Source organism: Lycium ferocissimum, chromosome 9 (genome assembly GCF_029784015.1).
Source record: "Lycium ferocissimum isolate CSIRO_LF1 chromosome 9, AGI_CSIRO_Lferr_CH_V1, whole genome shotgun sequence".
Taxonomy (NCBI): Eukaryota; Viridiplantae; Streptophyta; class Magnoliopsida; order Solanales; family Solanaceae; genus Lycium; species Lycium ferocissimum.
This window is the reverse complement of record NC_081350.1, coordinates 24731972-24752578: the sequence shown is the minus strand read 5'-3', so window position 1 is coordinate 24752578 and position 20607 is coordinate 24731972.

The window sequence follows — 20607 nt, the reverse complement described above, 5'->3', positions numbered from 1 at the left end:
TCCGCACAAAAAAGGGGTATTCATTTGATGGTTGTGTTTGCAAAAGTAATCACTTTTGGCTGCCTCTTGTCAACAAGGTTCAGCAGGAAGAGGGACTAGTTATGGTGATGAATTAATTTTTTTTTACTATATTAGAAGCATGAGTTAGGGTGGTTTCGTCGTCCACCTCCAACTCATGTTTAAAAAAAAAAAAAAAGAGTGGACCCCACCACCTTTAAACTCATGTTAAAAAAAAAAAAGTGGACCCTATATTAAAAAAATCAAGCAATATCAAAAAAAAAAAAAAAAGTGCACTCCATATTAAAAAAATCAAACAATATTCATGTAATTCCCAAAGTATCCCTATTTAGTCAATAATGGTGGATTCATTGCCACATGCGTATCAACCCATTAGTGTGAGCAAATGAAATTATTGTACAGCAAAAAACGTGGACCCCATATTATTACTTTTCTTCAAAAGATTAAGTAGCTAAACCATACAATTTTCTTTCTTTTCTTCTATTAGCCTGAGATCTAATCTAGATATTTAACTATTGCATTTAGTATTCCGTCATGTCATTTATTTGTTATGTTTACTAAAGTAAATATACTTAAAATATTTGTATTTTAAAATAAGGTAGAATTTAATTACTTTTTCATTTTTATTCTTATTTTAATAAATGTGAAAAGAGATTAATGTCGTAAAAGAAAAAATAATATTAAATGGAGATCAAATAATATATAAGGTAAATTAGTCAAATTATAATTCTAATTGACGTTTCCTTAAAAAAATGTGCAAAAGACAACATGACAAGTAAAATGAGCTAAACCAAGAATATTCACCAAAAATTAAAAAATGGTAGTTCTTCGTTTAAATAAAAAATCAAATTTCTACTTTGTTTCGTTTTAAACATGAAAAATTAATTTAATAATTTGAATTAGAATTATCTAAATCAAAATTTGATAAAAAATAATAATTATTGAATCTACATACATTAACAATAGAATATTTTACACCTTTAAATTAATCGAATTAAAATTCAAAGTATGTTGATGCTTAAATATTGCTATTGTTTTGTCTCAAAGAGAGGAAAATAATTTCCTTTTAAACAAGTCTTCTCTTTTAAAAAGGATTAATAAATTAACACTAATATAATAAAGTTTTGGGTACGGAGCACAAATTATAATGTTATATTAATGGTGTTTTGAACATATATATATATATATATATATATTATCACTATCCAAGCACAACTACATACACATAGATACCCTATAATCTAAAGTGTTGGGCCCGTGCGCAGCACGGGCATACGCCATCTAGTAAACCTAAATAAAGGTCAGATTTGTAGGATAAATCCTTTTTATGATTGTTTCGTAGCTGGGCCAACATGATGGATTGGGCTTTTGAATTTTACAAAGGGAGAATGATGTATATATACATAAGAGTAGGGTATATTTATAAAATATGACGATACTTTTCAGCTTACAAAACGTATCAATAGATTTCTTACAAAACATATACGAAAATTTTCGCTCAAAGCTTAAATTTTGTATATAAAACTGTATGAAATGTGTATATCTCACTCAAGACTTAAAAATTTCGCTCAAAATATTGTGTATGAAAATTGTATGAAATATGTATATCTCGCTTAAGGTTTAGAATTCTCACATTTTTCATCTATGAAAATTGTATAAAAATGGTATAAAATATGTATAGAATTGTATAAAATTTGTATAAAGTTCATGTTAGGTTTTTAAAAATTAAATATAACTACTACAACATTGTATACAACTTTCATACAAATTTAATACAATTTTAAATCTTGCGTCGAAAATCGGATTTAATATAGTTACAACAACATTGTATACAAATTTCATACGATATTAATACAAATTTTTCTTCTTGTTAAATGTATAGAGAGAGAAAGTAGACCAGAAAAAGGAGGCGTAAAATCAACAATGGATTCTTGCTACTAGGAAAAGCTCCTTAAGAGAAGCCATGCTGAAATCCCCAGATTTAACCGTCATCTAATGTACTAAAGCTTTTTTTGGTTCCATCAATAACATCCGATCACCAGCAACAATGCTTCTAGCCATTTTCTGAACCATATCCAACATGATGCCTTGGGCTGCTTAATTCTATCACAATACCATCAAGTCTAGGCAACCCAAAGAATACCTCTGGATTGACAAAAACATAATCCTCCACTATGTTATTTCTTAATCTCATCCCCAAATCTTTACTACCCGTTCTGCTCTTACCAATGACAACCTCTGCAGAGTGTCTTGTAAACTCTTCACTCCGACCAACCAAAAATCGGCCTTAAAAGATGACCTAACAAACATAATCAAACCAAATTTGTGGTGTGAAGAAGAAGGGGAAGGGAAGGGCTTTTCCAAATCTGTGGCATGAATGAGAAGGGGAAGGGTTTCTCTTTTTATTTTCCAGAGGCGACTCTGTTCTGGATGAAACAGAGAAGTGAGGAAAGGGCAAGGGAAGGGCAGCCTTTTTAAATTTTCAGATATGGTATATTTTGTACTTATATTTGTAAATAAGGAAAAGTATCTCTATGTTTTGTAATATAGAGTATTAACTAGTATTATTAAGTCATTTTCCTTTGTACTTATATTTTGTAAATAAGGAAAAGTTTCTCTATATTTTGTAATATAGAGTATTAACTAGTATTATTAAGTCATTTTCCCCTTTACAAATCAAATCTTGGCCCACCAATGGGTCTGAAATGTAAAAATTTCATGGAGAAATGAAATCTTCAGGAGAAATCAATGCAATTTAAGAGGAATCAATGAAATTTAGGAGGCATCAACTAATGAGAAAGATATTAAACAACCTTCCTTTTTTATTTTATCACAAATTTCACAAATAGGAAGTTTCGAATCCAATTTGGATATTATAAAGGATTACCATTGAGTCCCCTATTTGGTATCCCCATTTTCCTTGTGCCAATTTTACAAATTGTTACATAATTCCAGTTAGGAACTAAATTAAACCAATGTGACCTTAATGTATGAGTGTAGGTCCAAATATGTCCTTATTAGTCTTGTGTTAAGTATTGTGTGAAATAAAGACATTTTTGGCCCAATTAAGTAATGACTTAGGTAAAATTGGACCGAACTATTAACGGAGGACAAATATTGTCAATTTTACATACTTTAACGACATTTTGACCCTTTTCGGTTATACATATAGCAACTATATCCATTTTAAGAGGCATCTTTCATTTTAAAGTTATATTTTCTTTTTAAGTTCACCATTGAATTGGAATTTGGACATGATTAGATTAAAGTATAAGTAAAGAGTATTTGAAGTTGAATTTCTCTACAATTTTATGACAAATCAGTAATTAGAAAGACAACGGGTCAATTTCGATGTTTTTGAGAAGAACTATCTCCTTCAATTGAAAGAATTTGAAGACTGAGATTGGAAATTTTTCCTTGTAATATTGATGATGATCAATCTGTACAATGCTCCTATTCTTTATACAGACTTATGGGGACTAAAGTGCTAATTGTCTACTGTTTGTAACTAACCTATCATTATCTATTTATAGCTATCAATAAAACAAAAATAAAGTGCCATTTTTACTATGTACATATCTATACAATAGTTATGGTGGACAACTCTGTATTTGGGCTGCTTCCTTGTGCACAGTTCGTTTCATTTTTCATTTGAGGCCAAAACTTTGCACGGCCCTTTTGTTTTCTTGTATAACCCATCTTAGGCCCAAAGCCTTTTTGGTCAAAACCATCATTGTACTTCAACGAAGACTGTAGAAGTCTTTTTCTCACTTTGATCGAAACCACCATAGATGAAGATGATAGTGGTTCCTCATTCTTCTTCATATTGTCATTACTAAAATCAATACCTCCCCCCCCCCCCCCCCTCAAGTTGGACGGGAATGAAATGATGCCAAACTTAGAGAGAATATCCCGATGAGATGGTCCTGAAAGTTCTTTGGTAAATAAATCGGCGAGTTGTGCCGCTGATGGAACGAACTGAAGAGAAATAAGACCGACGAGGAACTGCTGTCTGACAAAATGACAGTCAAGTTCCACGTGTTTCGTTCGTTCATGGAACATAGGGTTTCAAGCAATATGAATCGCGGCTTGGCTATCGAAGAACACCAGTATCGGAGAAGTAACCAGCAAAGAGAGGTCTTGAAACAATCTGACCTACCATGTGAGTTCTGCCATCACTTTTCGCATGGAACGATACTCCGATTTCGCAGAAGATAGTGAGATCGAAGCCTGTTTTTTCGATTTCCAAGAAATGGGAGATCCCTCAAGTGTAATAAAGAAATCACTGATGGATTTGCGTGAATTAGAGCAAGATGCCCAATCAGCATCACAATAAGCTAAAAGATCGAAGCTTTTGGTGGAAGAAAGAAGAATACCTTGACTTGGATCCAATTGAAGATATTTCAACACACGTAAGGCTGTAAGGAAATGAGATTCACAAGGGCGATGCATAAATTGGCTGAGTTTGAGGACAGGGAAAGCTAAATCAGGACATGTGTGGGTAAGATAATTTAATTTCCCTATTAGATGCCTATATCGTGTAGGATCTAGTAAAGGATTGTCCATGTCTGAAAAAAACTTTGTAGATGGATCTAAAGGGGAAGTTGCTTTGGGCAAATGCTCACAATTAAACTCTTCTAGCAATTCCATAGCGAACTTCCTTTGATTAACAATGTAACCCTTTGGCTCTCGAAGAATTTCTAAACCAAGAAAACACTTGATGTCTTGGATTTCTGTGATGTCATCCCTGTTAGCAATATATCATCAACATACACTGCTAAGATTGAAATAATTACATGATTTCTTAAAGAACAATGAATAATCATTCAAAGATGCAGTGTATCCCTTGAAAATAACTGCTCCAGACAGTCTAGAATACCGCTGTGTGGATGCTTGTTTCAAGCCATAGAGAGAGCTTTGTAGAAGGCACACATGCTTAGAAAAGTAGAAGCCATTCCTGGAGGAAACTTCATGAATACTTCTTCTTCCAAAGAACCATGCAGGAAATGCATTGTGCACATCTAATTGAGAAACTTTCCAGTCCTTCTTAATAGCCACAGTTAAGAGACACCTGATTGTAGTCATTTTTACAATAGGTGAAAATGTCTCATTAAAATCAATTCCATGTTGTTAAATGTCTCCTCTTACCACTAGTCTAGCTTTCAGTATTTCAATAGAGCCATCAACCAAATGCTTAACCTTATAAACCCATTTACATGGTAAGGCTTTCTTCCCAAATGGCAGCTCAACTATATCCCAGGTGTGATTTAGTTGTAAAACTCGAATCTTATCATTCATAGCTGCTTTCCACCCAGGGTGAGAATTTGCCTCAAAGAAACTAGCTGGTTCAGTAATCATATAAATAGATTTGAGAATGTTTTGGTTAGGTAGGGATAGGGCATTAAAGCAATAAGATTGTGGTTTGAATGACTGAACTAGACAGGAGTGTCTGTAAAGTCAGTGAGTACCACACTATTACAGATGAAATCCTTTAGATATTTAGGTTGATGTTTGAATCTAGATGATTGTATGGGTTTAGGAACTGATGAAGGAATTTGAAAGGATGAGTTTGAATAGGTGCTTGGATTTAAAAATGAGTGTGGAGTGGTTGGATTAGGGTCATAATTAATAGGATAAGATGGTTCCTATGTGAGATTTGTGGAGAGATTAGTATCAAGTTTGGATAGGAAATTGATAGTCTAATTCTGAGATGGTTCACAGGTAGGAATATCTGGAGGTGTGAATAAAGGTGTATAAGATGAAGGAGAGGTGGAAAAAGGGAAACCTTTTTCATGAAAACATACATCTCTAGACACAAATACTTTTTTGGTTTGAAAATTTAGAAGCTATTATCCTTTTTTATGTTGAGGATAACCTAGCAGGACATATCTTGTTGCCCTTGCTGCAAATTTTCCTCTTCCTTGGGTTAGAGTAGACACAAAACACAAACAACCAAAAAATTTAAGGTATTTATAGGAAGGAATTTTCCCAAACAAGACTTCATAAGGACACTTTCCTTTGAGAACCTTTGAAGGAAAAAAGATTGATTAAATGAGTGGCTGTCAACACACATTCTCCCCAATAGGATATGGGTAAATTGGACTGAAAATATGAAGATCTTGCCACTTTCAATAAATGTCTGTGTTTTCTTTCCACTACACCATTTTGTTGGGGAGTGGAAACACATCTCTTTTGGTGCAAAATTCCTTTATCAGCTAGGAAACTTGCTTCTTCTGATCCTGTGCCTAACTCCAAGGCATTATCAGACCTTATACATTTCACTTTCTTGTTGAATTGCCTTTCTACAATAGATAAGAAACATTTCAGTACATAAAATGCATTTCCTTTAGTGCTAAGTAGAAATGTCCTAGTTCCTCTGCTGTAATCATCCACAATAATAAAAAAATATTTGAATCCATTGTATGTAGGAAGCTTATAAGGTCCCCATGTGTCAATGTGAATTAAATAAAAAATGTTCCAATGTGAATTAAATAAAAATGTTCTTACTTCTTATCTCACTTAGAGGAAAAAGGGATCTAGTTTGCTTAGCTTGAGGACAAATATGACAAACACAATATGAAACTGAAGGAAATTTGATAAAATTGAGTTGTTTCATTACATAGAATGGCAAATGACCAAGTCTCATATGCCAGAGATTTACATCAGTATAAACATTGCCAACTACTAGAGAAGAAACTAAATTAGAAACTAGCTTGGAATCACTTCCTTCTTGAAAAGAAATTACACTTTCATTTGATTGAAAACTAGATTGAGACACAGAGGGTTGTAATAGGTACAATCCCTCTCTAACTTCATCACAAGCTTCTACCCTTTTCATTAATAGGTCCTGCAAAATGCACTCACTGATAGTAAATAACATGTGACACCCAATCTGCACACTTAATCTATTTACTGAAAGTAAATTATATTTGAAAGTTATCACCTATAGAACATTTTGAAGAGTAAGATTAGGAAGAATAGGAACATTCCCTGTATGAGTTACAAGTAACCTGAATGAATTTGGCAAACTTATACTTAAAGGAATAGGGAGAGCAACAAGACTACTGAAAGAATTGGAATTAAAACACATGTGCTCAGAGGCACCTGAATCAATTATCCAAGTATTAGAATTTAAAACTGAGAAACATGTTTCTGAATAGTTGAGAATGGTACCAGCTATTGCATTTGTATCTGGTCCTGAGTATCTTTGAAGAATGAGAGACCTGCATTTGTTTGAACATTTTTGCCAACTGGTCCTGAGTATGCTGAAGAATGAGAAACTCTTTGTTCAGACCCATGAGAAAGTGAATCAACCGCTGATCCTGCACTGATTTTGCTATCTTTGCCTTCCCTCCACATGTGCAATTACAACTGCACACAACATCAGAGTTAAGGCAGTCCAATTCATCCCAAATTTTCTTGAGTTTTGTGAAATAACTATATATGCTTGAGTTTCCTTGTACTGATGTACTCAGTTCTTTTTGAAGATGGTACAGCTTTGTTCCATCTGATTTTCCAAATCTTTATTGCAAATTGTCCCATATTTGCTTGTTGATGTTAGATACATCACACTATCAGCAATATATTTGGATAAGGAGTTCAAAATCCAGGCAGTTATCATGTTATTACAAGAGGACCATTGTAAGTATTCCTCTGAATTCAGATCTAGACTTTTGCACACACCATTGATAAACTCTAGCTTTTTCTTTGCAGATAAAGCTATGAGAATTGATCTTCTCCATCTGGAAAGCCTCTACCATCAAAGATGGTGTTGATGAGATTGATACCAGGACCATCTAAAGAAGCAAGATGAAATGGGTGATTAGAGTCATAGCTGAGACTCTTTGAAGCATTTTTAGTAGAAGCCACAATAGTTTCATCACCCATTTTTCTTTCTGGTGTACATTTAGAACTTAATTAGTATGATTTTGATTTTGTGATAATGGATCGAGCTTCACTGCTCTGATACCATGAAAGAATTTGAAGGCTGAGATTGGAATTTTTTCCTTGTAATATTGATGATGATCAATCTGTACAATGCTCCTATCCTTTATACAGACTTTTGGGGACTAAAGTGCTAATTATCTATTATTTGTAACTAACCTATCAATATCTATTTGCAGCTATCAATAAAACAAAAATAAAGTTCCATTTTTACTATGTATATATCTATACAATAGTTATGGTGGACAACTCTGTATTTGGGATGCTTTTGTAGTTGGTCTGCTTCCTTGTGCACAGTTCATTTCATTTTTCATCTGAGCCCCAAACTTTGCACAACCCTTTTGTTTTCTTGTATAGCCCATCTTATCCCAAAGTCTTTGTTAGACCCCGTATTTTTATACGTCGAGTTATTCGCGAAAGAATCAACGTGAGATAGAAACTTCGGATTTTAATTTCTAAACTAGAACTAATCGGTTACAAATTTTTCTTAGTACAAGAATGTTGTTGGAAATTAGGAACTACTTAATTGTGGTGTTAAGTTAAAATTAGTGGCAACAATGAGCCAATATGAACATTAACATGCCATGTCCAAAAGATGACTCAAAGTCATCTTAAATAAGACTATTATGGGAGACATACAAATATACATTTAAATGTGACTCATCCACTACACTTTCATTATATTGTGGACAAATAAATTGGAAGAAATATACATGTATATTCGGCCAAGGAGCTGAAATTTGGAGGAGGAAAAGGTTAGTCATGCAATTGAATATTGAAGCATGCATTACTTTATAAAAGTATACATTATTTTAGGAAGACATAACATGGTGGAGGGATCATTTCACATTAAATATGGATCATTCATCTTGGAATGATTACAAGGGACAAAGGGTAGTGTGTGAATCATTCACCACACATGATATTGTCTTGTAAACAATTGAAAAGAAAGAAGAAAGGAAACAAAGATGAAAAATCAGCCAACACACTTAGCCGAAAGTTGAAGAGAAAAAAATTAGAAAATTTTAAGTGTAAAGTTAATGGAATGAATCATGCCATAAGTGGAGCATGTGACCAACTTGTAGGCATCAAAGTTGAACCAAATAATGACTAAGACATCATCCATCACAATTCATTTCAACTACACAACACAAAGAAAGAAAACCTAAGTCTAGAGAGAGAAAGCTCTCGGCCACATTGGCTGATTTTGAGCTCTTTGAGTCTTGATCTAAAAATTATTTTTCAAGGTGTTTCAACCCTTTAGAAGATCCCTAGAAAGGTGAAGATAGTTATTGGAGCAACAAGAACAAGTATTGGTTCATTTCACAAACTCTAGCCAAGTTGAGAAGTCAAGTTGTCAAGGTAAGTTCTAACTTTCTTTTCATGTATTAAGGGTGATGTAGATGTGTGAATATAAGTTGTATGCATGAAATAAGGTGTGTTGATGTTGGAACATGATAATAACCATGAGGTTATAGGTGTTGATTTTGAAGTATGATTGTAACTTGATGAACATGAAATGCATGCATAAAATCATGAACATTGGTGTTGGAATGTTGTTGTGCCGTGGGGACTGTTTTGGTGGTATTGATGGACTGATTTTTCTTTGGTACTTATGGTTGTTACTATCATAGATCTCAAGGTAAAAAGAATGAAAAGAATTGGGAGGTTAAAGGTGAAGTTGTGTTAGTATGAAAATAAAGTGAATCTATGATTTTATGTGAGTGATGTTGAAGCATGTTGAAACCATGTGTGGACTGTTTTGTGAGGAAGTTAGTGAACTATTTTTACTTGATATTTTGATTGTTATTATCATGAAATTTATGATGGAAATGAAGGTGTTTAATGATTGGAGTTGAAACTAAAGTCATTTGTGAGTTGTTATAAGGATTATAGAAATGACGATATAGCGTAGTTGCGTATGAATTGATGTTGTACTTGTCGTGTGGATAGCTGGTCATAACTTACTGAAATTATATGAAAAGAAGACATGAAATGATGTATAAAAAATCGCATGTGTTTGGCTTAGTATGTTCGTAAACGTTTGCAAGAATTCCAACATTGTTATGTTGCTTGTTAGTGGACCTGCTTTGGACGTGTTGTTGGTTAGGGACCGTTTTGGACTTGTGTTTTCATTAAGTTGGAAAGAATAATTATAAGTTAAGAGTATACATCATATTGTATGTTGGATGGGCTGTTATAAGTTGTTACATGAAAACGTTAAGGCTACAAACTAATAAAAGTAACTTGAGAATGTCGGCCGTATGTGAATCGTTATTGCATGTTATGAATGTGTGGGTTTAGAATATTGTGTGGGCTGTCCGGATTGGTATTGAACACATAATTATTGATGTTGTATTGGTAGTATGTGGTTGGTTTAGATACAAGAGAAAACATCGCCTAAACATCTAGAAAGGAGTTACTAACGTTAGAATACGTTTGAATCTCCCTGTAGCTTAACCATAGTTGTTGGCGTCTTAATATAGGTTGAAGTATTATTGGGTAGCGTACACATATTGTGTGACGAATAAGCACTAAAGACCTTGTCCGATCGGAAGCACTTCAGAAGGAAAAGCTTTGGCGTGAAAGTTCGTGACACCGTTCGGCATTGAGGTAGGTTACGGTTTACTTTATGTCTAGACTCGTGTTAGCGAAACGTATGTAAATAGTAGTGATTGACGGGGAAAGCATGATAGGCCTTCGGGCATGGTGTGGAGGTAAATTCCATCTAGGTTGGTATTGCCAGTTTGTTATGTGGGCTTGTCGCTATTATTGTGATATGTTATGTGGGCTCGTCGCCATTATTACGATATTGTTATGTGAGTTGTCATTGTATTGTGATTTCATGTATTTGATATAATTCTCTCTCTCTTGTTATCCCACCGGTCATATGGAAGAGGAAGGTTATTGCGAGAATTGAATATTGAATTGCAATTCCTAGTATGAATCTATGGAACCTATGATTGCGGTGATTATTGAGGTTGATTCCATGCGAGGCATGCATCCCATATTCTATGTGCTATGTGATGTAATTATCACCTAGTTGTATCTTTATCACATACTAGCTCCCTCACCTTATGAAAGGGAAGGGTAATATTGATGATTGAGCCGTGGGCAATAATATGACTTGTACTTGTTTATTGCGTATTGGTGATATAGTTGAGGCGATGTCATGCATGACATGCTTTCATATTACTTTTATGTTGTTATAATGGTGAGGAGAGTGATTGAGAGACTCCGAGGTTTTTGCCGGAGATTGAGAGTGACAGAGAGACTCCGAGGTTTCTGCCGGAGATTGAGAGTGACAGAGAGACTCCGAGGTTTCTGCCGGAGATTGAGAGTGACAGAGATACTCCGAGGTCGGAGATCGAGAGTGATTGATAGCCTCCGAGGTTTCACGAGAGCACGAGTGGTACATGGACTTCGCGGGTCCCCCATGGGTCATGACTATGAGGCATTGCCATAGCATGTGTGTACGGGAGTGGAGTGTGAGAGGTGACTCCGTATTGCATAACATTTACATAGCACGACATTGCATTGCATAGCACTCCATTTGAATGGTCATTCATGTCATTGCATGGCACATTCTCTCGATTGATTCTTGATTTGTGAATTACCGAGTTGTTGTTTGTGAGTATTTATTTTAAAGGTTGGATGGAATCGAGGTTTATAGAATTCTCCCTAGGCTTATAATCCGAGATATTGAGATCCTTGTGACTATCGTTAATGCAAGACTTTCTCATGTGCTAGATGTGTGACCGTGTTTGATTACTTATCCGCTTACTTGTTAGTTGCTTCTTGTTTATATGCGTGAACTAACCATTGTCGGCCTATGATACCTACGAGCCTTGTGTTGTGCTCATACTACTCTTGCTACACTCATCCGGAGTGTAGAGTTATTTTCGAGGGTGATGTTCGGAGTCTCACGACCGTTTCGAGGCATTCGTCAAAGACGTTTGGGTGAGCTATTGCAACCCGAGTCTCTCCTTAGATTTCTGTTGTTCTCTATCCTTGTGAAGTCGTATCCAGTTTGAGTCTGTTATCTATTCAAATTGTAAACTTCTTAGAAGCTCTTGTATGAGTCTAGACCAGATTTTGGAAATTTCTTATAATAAAAGTATTTATTCCGCATGTTGTATCAAATTAAGGTAGTTATCTGAAGGGTTCGCCCACCAGGGAGGGTTAGTGTGGGTGCCCGCATGATCCATGATTTGGGTCGTGACAGTCTTTTTGGTCAAAACCATCGTTGTACTTCAACGAAGACTGTAGAAGTCTTTTTCTTGCTTTGATCCAAACAACCATAGATGAAGATGATGGTGGTTCCTCATTCTTCTTCGTATTGTCATCACTAAAATCAACATCAATTAACCTCGAATGTGTTGTCATAAAAAGGGAGGATATCATCTCTCTAATATGATTTACCTATTGGTACTGCAAATTCAAGTGTGTGGGTGAAGTTATAAGTGCCAATTTATTGAGATAATAGAGTCATTCATGACTAATAACATGTCTTACAAGCAAAGTAGGGGTGACAAATGAGTTAATGTCAAATTTAAGCGGTTTAAAATGGTTAAAATAAATAAAGATACATAATTCAATTTGCTCAAAATTTATTCGGGTCAAATAATGGGCCATAACATGTACACACCTTTTTTATTTTAATTTTTATTTAAAAAAATATAAAAGCTAATGTATTTTAATAAACTAGCACTTAGCTTAAATACTTCCACATTTACATAATCTTTATCTCAAATATGTTTTTTGTATCAGTTTACATTTTGACTCACTGGATTATGCTACTTCACCCATATTGACCTGTGATGAGTTATCTCAGAGTTTGACCCGTTGAATCAGTTAAGCAACAGATTATTACTCAATTGTTTAAACTTAAATGAGTTAAACGAATTACTAAAGGGTACGAAGTTTGATTTTACCGCCTCTAAAGGGAGGGTCAAATTGTCGGGATCGAAATAATAAGCCGTCATGCGGAAGCTAACATGTTGCAACTATGAACAATGAAAAATCAGACAACAAACGAAACTATTAAATTAGGTATAATATAAAAGAAAGACTAAAAACTAGTCTTTCCCTAAACGAGACTTTTTAACGATTACATTGTGGACGTTATTGTATTGATGTATGAGAAGAAAAAATGTTCTATTTCTAAAAATTTAAAACTTCTCCTCCAAGAAAAGGATATTAATGGAAGAGCCTTTTCCACAAAAAAAAAAAAAAAAAAAAGAAATAAAATATAATTATAGTATAATTCAAATAAGGTAGAAAATTCAGTGCAAACCTATCACAGATCTTATATTCAACCAGCGGATGACTACTCCTCTGTTCCTATCCCCTCCCTTCCTTTCTTATTTAAATTACTCATAAGTAAGTAAGAAAAATTACAGCATTATGGTTTTTAATCCAAATTCATAGAATGATAGCAAAGATTCATCGTATCTTATTTCACTAGTCAATAATATACAATTACTAGTATACTGAAAGTAGTTTTTTCGACATTTTGTTATTTATAGAAACATCAGCTGGATAATATGGCATCTAAATATATGATTTACTAATCGAAGTCTCACCATACGATAAACAGTACCCTACCTGAAAGGCCTAACAGTAAAGTCTCCAACAATCACACCTTAGTCTTTCCTTTCCTTTGAGCCTCATGAAAATGGAAGTCTAATCGTATCCGAAATATGAAATTAGAATCAAGAAGAACATCAATCAAACCCTACTTCTATTCAAGACTCAAATCCCCAACCTATGGAATGAGGTTTATGAACTAGAAAGGTGAAATAAGGAATCTAAAGGCTTCAACATGAAATTAAGCTCTAGGTGATCAATTCCCACCAATTACAAATGAGACGAGTGCCGTGTCCACGTCGATGTAGAAATAAATGTCGCGATCGGGTGGCATACCTGACAAATCTAACGGAAATACCTTCGCGAACTCGCTCATAATAGGGATAGACTCGGGAAGGTGAGGGGGGGAGGGGGGGTTTGTAACAGTCGTATCATGAACATGCGCCAAATATGTTAAACACCCCTTACTTACTAACTTCTTCACCGGAAGGAAGGAAATGATCTTCTTCGGAGCGGAACTAGGAGTACCTCTCCACTCAAGCCTAGGAATGTCCAGCATGGCTAAAGTGACTGTCTTGACGTGACAGTAAAAGATCGCATGATAAGGAGGAAGCCAGGACATACCCAATATAATATCAAATTCCACCATATCAAGAATCATCAAATCTACCCAAGTGTCATACCCATAAAAGTAACCAAACAAGACCGGTAGACTCGATCAACAACCACAGAATCTCCGACCGGAGTACACACGTGAACAGGTATATCTATGTTATCACAAGACAAATCTCAACTAACGGCATGAAATGCAGATACATACGAATAAGTAGATCCAGGATCAAATAACACGAAATTTGGCGAAAAGGCCTGCCAATCGAGCCTACCAAGAAATGAGTAACAATGGGCTCCACCACGCCCTCTGGGATCCCTTTCGCACTCGGCAGTACCATCTCTAGGCGACTGGGACCGACCTCTCAATGATCTTGCCTAAAGTCCCCTCGACCATGAATGATAGTCCTCGGCGGTTGATAATCCCACATAGGTTGGGGATATCTCCTGGCAACATGCCTGTCACGCCCCGAACCATAGCCTGAGCGTAACACGACACTCGGTGCCTGACTACATGTGACCGAGCGAACCACATGGCTTGCTGAATCATCATGAGACATACATGAGCGGAAATATAATATGAAACATGATGGGCTTTAAGAAAACATACGAAGTCATAGTAATTATGAAATACTTGTTTAAAAACAAGAGCGCGGATAATACCATAACTGAGCCAAAATGGCTAATCGACTCTGAAAGTCTAACATGACCCAACCGACTTGTCTAGTCTATGAAACCCTAGCATGAGTACGAACATAAAACGTACTTGCCTGGGGACAAGGCCCAAAGATACCAATCAATGACATAAAGTAAACACGACTAAACCGAAGAGAATGGGGCTACCCAGGCGACACGAGAGGCGTCCCCCTACCGGCGGCGTGAGTCAGTCGATCGTATCGTGAAATGCGGGCCCCAAGGCAAATAAACGGGGACATCGGTACTTTGAATGTACTAGTATGTAAACACGAGAGAGAGAAATAGCGAGGCACATGATACATAAACATGAAATTGAAGCTGGCGAATGCGGCGAACATAACATAAAATGCGAATCAAAAGCATGAAATAATATAATCGAGGCATGAACCACCATGGGGAGAACGTGGAGTCTGATCTCGACCCGATCAGCTAAGTCATCTCTTACCTTGTCGGGGCACGAGACATGAACATTACATGAATGGATTCAAAATCCCTCAATGGGGAAAACATGAAGGAATCGTCCTAACTGGGCGGAGCGATCTTTATCCTACGTTGGCATACGTAGTTTCAAGCTATCTGAGCCTTCTCGGTATTATTACAACTCCCGAACATGAAAATAACTGAAGACATGATTTTTGAGTTTCGACATGAACATGGGTACATGAAGACATGACAATAAATGCATATATACGAGCTTTTCACGGAAATAAGCAAAATATCTCATACCTTGTGTTATAGAACCCATGAGATGCAAGTTATGGGTTTTCATAGATTACGGATTTGGGTCTCAATCACCAAAACGTGAAATTAAGACTAATCAAACGGAATTGTAACTGACCATATAATATACATCATGGTTCAAGTGTCTAGGGTTTATCATGAATATACCTAGAATCCTAAAACTGGTGTGTAATCATGGAATACTGAAACATGGGGAAGAACAAGGATGTTCCCACACGTGGATAGTGCCTACATACCTTGACTTCCTGCTTTTGAGCATATCACAATGTCCTTCAATCCCTTCGACTTTAATCTATAGCAAAACAGGTCATAGGAATTCTATATTAGTAACAATATCCGTGCTTTGATCATCTAAGCATTTTTTCAAACACTTGGTGGGCATGAAGCTCCACAACCTTCATTAATGGTGTTTTCTTCACTCAATCCCCATTCTATTACTTCTAGCTGATTCTACAATCTTAATTAGGTGTAATTAACATCATTCTCCATCACCTATATGATTATAACAATCTCAAGTCAACAATCCAAAACCCTACTATAGTGCGTGTAATTCTCTTTACTAAAGCCATTTACTATTCTCCCAAGAACTCATCAATTCACTATTATGAATGATTAGAGTGTAGAAGCATTACCTTTTTGACGTTCAATCCTCTTGAATTTGGGTTCTAGGGTGTTATATCCCGTATTTTTATACGACGGATTATTCGTAAGCTAATCGACATAAGTCCGAGGACAAGATTATTTTTGGATATGCGACAAGGACTTTTAATCCCCGATTTTAATTAAGTGTACGAATTGCTTATAAATTTTATTTGGTATAGGAACATTAGTGGAGATTAGGGATTAATTAACCATGATTGGATTATTTAGTGGGGATTAGTGATTAATTATGATTAATTAGCCTAATTAGATCACTAAGTGAGCCCCACTAAGACATGGCTGAATATGATTGGCTCATGGATGTTAATGGGACACATGCCAAGGGCTGGACACTTGTCAATCCAAGGATAAGCATATAAATTCATGAAATATGAGTCATATATTTCATTTTTTAGATTTAACAAAGTGAAGTAAGAAAGAGAAGCTCTCACCTTCAACATTGTTGAATTAGAGAGAGAGAGAGAGAACCACAGCCATGGCTGCTACTGTTCACGAGCTCCAAGCCCTTAAAAAAAACTTTATAAATCCCTAAAGTGTTCTAAATGTTCCAAGGAGGCAGCAACATAGGGATTTAAATTGAGGAAGAAGAAGTGGTGCAATTGGTGCAAGAAATGGTAGAATCTGCCCTAATCAAATTGGAGGTAAGATTTCTTCTTTTGTCATGAAATTGGAGTTAATGATGTTGTAATGGAGAGATTAATTTGTATTAAGTGGAATTGGAAGTAAGAAAATTGCAAGATTAATGTTGGCGTTAAAATGGGCAGAATTGAAGTTGTTCCAATTAGATTGAATTTGATTGTTGTGGTTGTTATTAATGTTATGGATTATGTGTTAAAAATGAAAGGAAAAGCTTAAATCATGCTAGAAGCTTGTATTGATTTTATGGGTACATTTTAGAACTTGTTGTGATGTTAGGGTAATTTCCTTGCATATAGTAGTTGATGTTGTTGTTGTGTTATTCTTGATGTGAATCACCAAACTTGGAAAGAAAGAAGCATATAAAATATCGTATGCGAAACGTATGTGGCTTGCTTGGTTTATTTTAGATGTTCGTGAGATTATCGGGCATTGTTTTGTGGTAATTAAGGGGCTGTTTTGAGTGTGTTGTTGTTCTTGTTGAATTGGAGGACTAAGTTCTTATTGAATTGAAGGCCTAAGAGTAGTTAAGGCTATATATTGTGTTGTTGTAATTGTTGGACTATCATAAGGTCGTTTCGCTCAAGTGTTGTGGCTATAGATTATTAAGAATAACTTGAATATGTTGCAGTCGTTATGTTAAAGATTATGGAATGTCGTAATGTGTGGGCTGGTTGGAATGTTATGCGGGCTATTCAGAGTGTTCTCGAACCTTGTTTTGATTAGTCTTGATATAGTACTTAAACGTGTGGTTATGGATGTTGACTTGGTTATTGTGTAGTTGGTTGAATATAAAGGAAGCGTCGTCTAATTTTCTAGAAATGCACTGCTAACGTTGGAATACGTTTTGAACCTTCCCGTAGCTTAACCATAGTTCTTGACGTCTTAATATAGGTTGAGACACTTTGGGCAGCGTATACGTATTGCGTTACGGATAAGCGCTAAAGGTATGTAAAGCTATCCCTTCTTTCTTTTGGCATGTCTTAGATGTAAGTGATGTACGATATGAGCTTTGGGGTAATTCCATTCATAAGTTCCGAGTGTGATTCATGATTCTTATTCACTTCTTGATGTTAGAACTCTTAAGGTAATTGAGCTATTGCCTCTCAAGTCTTCTATACGTTGGATAGTAGTCGGTATGTTGGCATGATTTATATGAAACGAACAAACGACGAATGTATAAGCTCCTATTCTTAGAGACACTAGGACGGCTAATGTCCTTGACTTCCATAAGCTATTTCACATTATCTTGATACATGTCTATGATTCCTGAGGCTCTATTTGATATGGTCCATAGTAACATTCAAGGAATACTTAATATGACTATCGCCTTTGATACTCAAGTACAAGTTTATTCTACTTATTCTATTGAGTCTCAGATGATGATTTAATTTGCATACGGTTGCTCACTACTCTACTCGTGCATACTGTTATTACATCTTTCACCGTGTCCCGGGCCGGGTATGTATTCGTGCCCAGTTTTACTGCATTGTTCACCGAGTCCCTCACTAGAGGGCCGGGTACGGTATACGATGGTATGATGATATGATGATATGATTATGGCACCGAGTCCCATGATGGGCCGGATATGGTATACGTGTACACGACTTTATTCACCGAGTCCCATGATGGGCCGGGTATGATATATGATAATGATATGCATGATTTCATTTCATAAGGCACGGTACGTGATTTCGATTATTATACTTGTCTCCGGAATCTCTACTTCAGTTATGATTTTCCTTAATGTATTTCATGCTTTATATACTCGGTACATATTTCGTATCGACCCCTTTCTTCGGGGGGCTGCGTTTCGTGCTCGCAGGTACAGATACTCGATTTGGTGATCCTCCAGCTTAGGACTTCTACTCAGCTGTCTTAGAGTGTTCCGTTGTTCCGGAGCCTAGAATTTTAGCACAGATCTTCTGATATATGTATCTGTTTATTCAGGGGTATGGCGGGGCCCTGTCCCGCCATAGTTCACTATTGATACTCTTAGAGGTCTGTAGACAGATGTGTGGGTTGTACATAGATGTTGTTCAGCTGTGTTAGCATGACTTATATTTTGGGACATTCCCCTACGTAGTGGAAGCCTTGTCGGCTTGCGTATGTATGTTGGGATGTTGTATGTAGTGGCGGCCCTTGTCGGCTTGCGTATATGTTTGGGGATGTTCCGTACGTTGTGACGACCTTGTCGGCTCGTGTATTATGATATCTTTTGATTAGTTGTAACTCCTCAGGAGACAGGTTACCATGATATACGTATGTGACGTTTGGAGATGACGTATGTTTTCACAAAGTTTTTATATGATGTTTAGCTTCAGTTTGATTATGTCTAACAGATATGTATACGAGTGTCCAGCTCGGGCACTAGTCAAGGCCTACGGGATTGGGTCGTGACATAGGGTTTCCACATCCAACAATAATGTTCCAATCACAACTCTATGGATTAGAAGGGTTTACTCAAGTTAGAAAGGGATTAGGGACTTGAATTCAACCTAGAATCATGATAAAACTTACCTTGGAAGGTTCTTGAGGTTTGGGACTTGTTCTCTATGTATTTAGGGTGATTTTTCGTGAATGGGGTGTTGGGGAAATAAACCCCAAATCTTAAATATAACTTAAAACGCGTAAACCCGACTCTTGACCCGAAACCCGACCTTTTGCATGATGGTTCCGTGATGCACGGGCATTGCGCGACATCCTGTAGGTCAATATTCAGATTGTGCGATCGGCCCGCGATGCGGAGCCATCGCACGCGCTCGTACGCCCGACACGTATCGGTTCTGCATAGTGTTTGGTAAAATAGGCATAACTTCTTGTACATAGCTTTGTTCAAGGACCATAATATACCGTTGGAAAGCTATTTCAAAGGGCTACAACTTTCATGCTTTAAGTTTCCTCAAATTCCCAACGGATTTTCACGAAATTCGACTGGAAACAGACGTATCAAAAACTTAGCCGATTCTATAGACTTTTAAACGCCTTACTTTTAGCCATATTGAGACGATCATATCTCCTTGATCCGATCTCTGATTGGCCTAGTCCTTATATCGTTAGAAAGCTATTTTTACGTACTACAACTTTCATTGAGGGTACTTTCCCAAATTCCCAACTAATCAAGGAGTTATCACTGCCCGAAGTAGGCCTATCTCTCCTATCAACCATTTTCGCAAAACGTTCAAACCTTCAGTTTTTTCACTAAAACTCTAATGATATGAGTCTAACCTTAGTTCTAAGATACGGGGTGTAACAATGCCTAACCTCCCGACAAGAGTAACAGGTAAGAGGAGTCGAGTGCTAAAGTTATTAAATTGTCGTATAACGAATTTGTTGGTTGAAAAATTGGATAAACATCGTATGGGACGTTTATGGAGTATTTTGGTATTGAGGATGATGTTATTGGTGTTGGTGTTGTTGTGGTTGTGTTGGTTGCTGAAATTATGATTTCGGGCTAGGCATATAAACAGGGGAGATCTTTGCCCGAATTTTGGCAGATTCTAAAGGAGTTTATTTAAAGACTTGAGATAGGCATATGACGATAAGTCTAATGGTAGTATAATTCTCTTGAATGGAGATTTATAAGTTCAGGAGAATAAGCGTTAATTCGTAGGAGATCAATCAGGTATGTTAAGGCTAGTCCCTTTCTTTCCAAAAGCATGACTCCTTTCTTGTGTATTCATACATGTTTTCCCTAATGTCCTTATTCTCAAA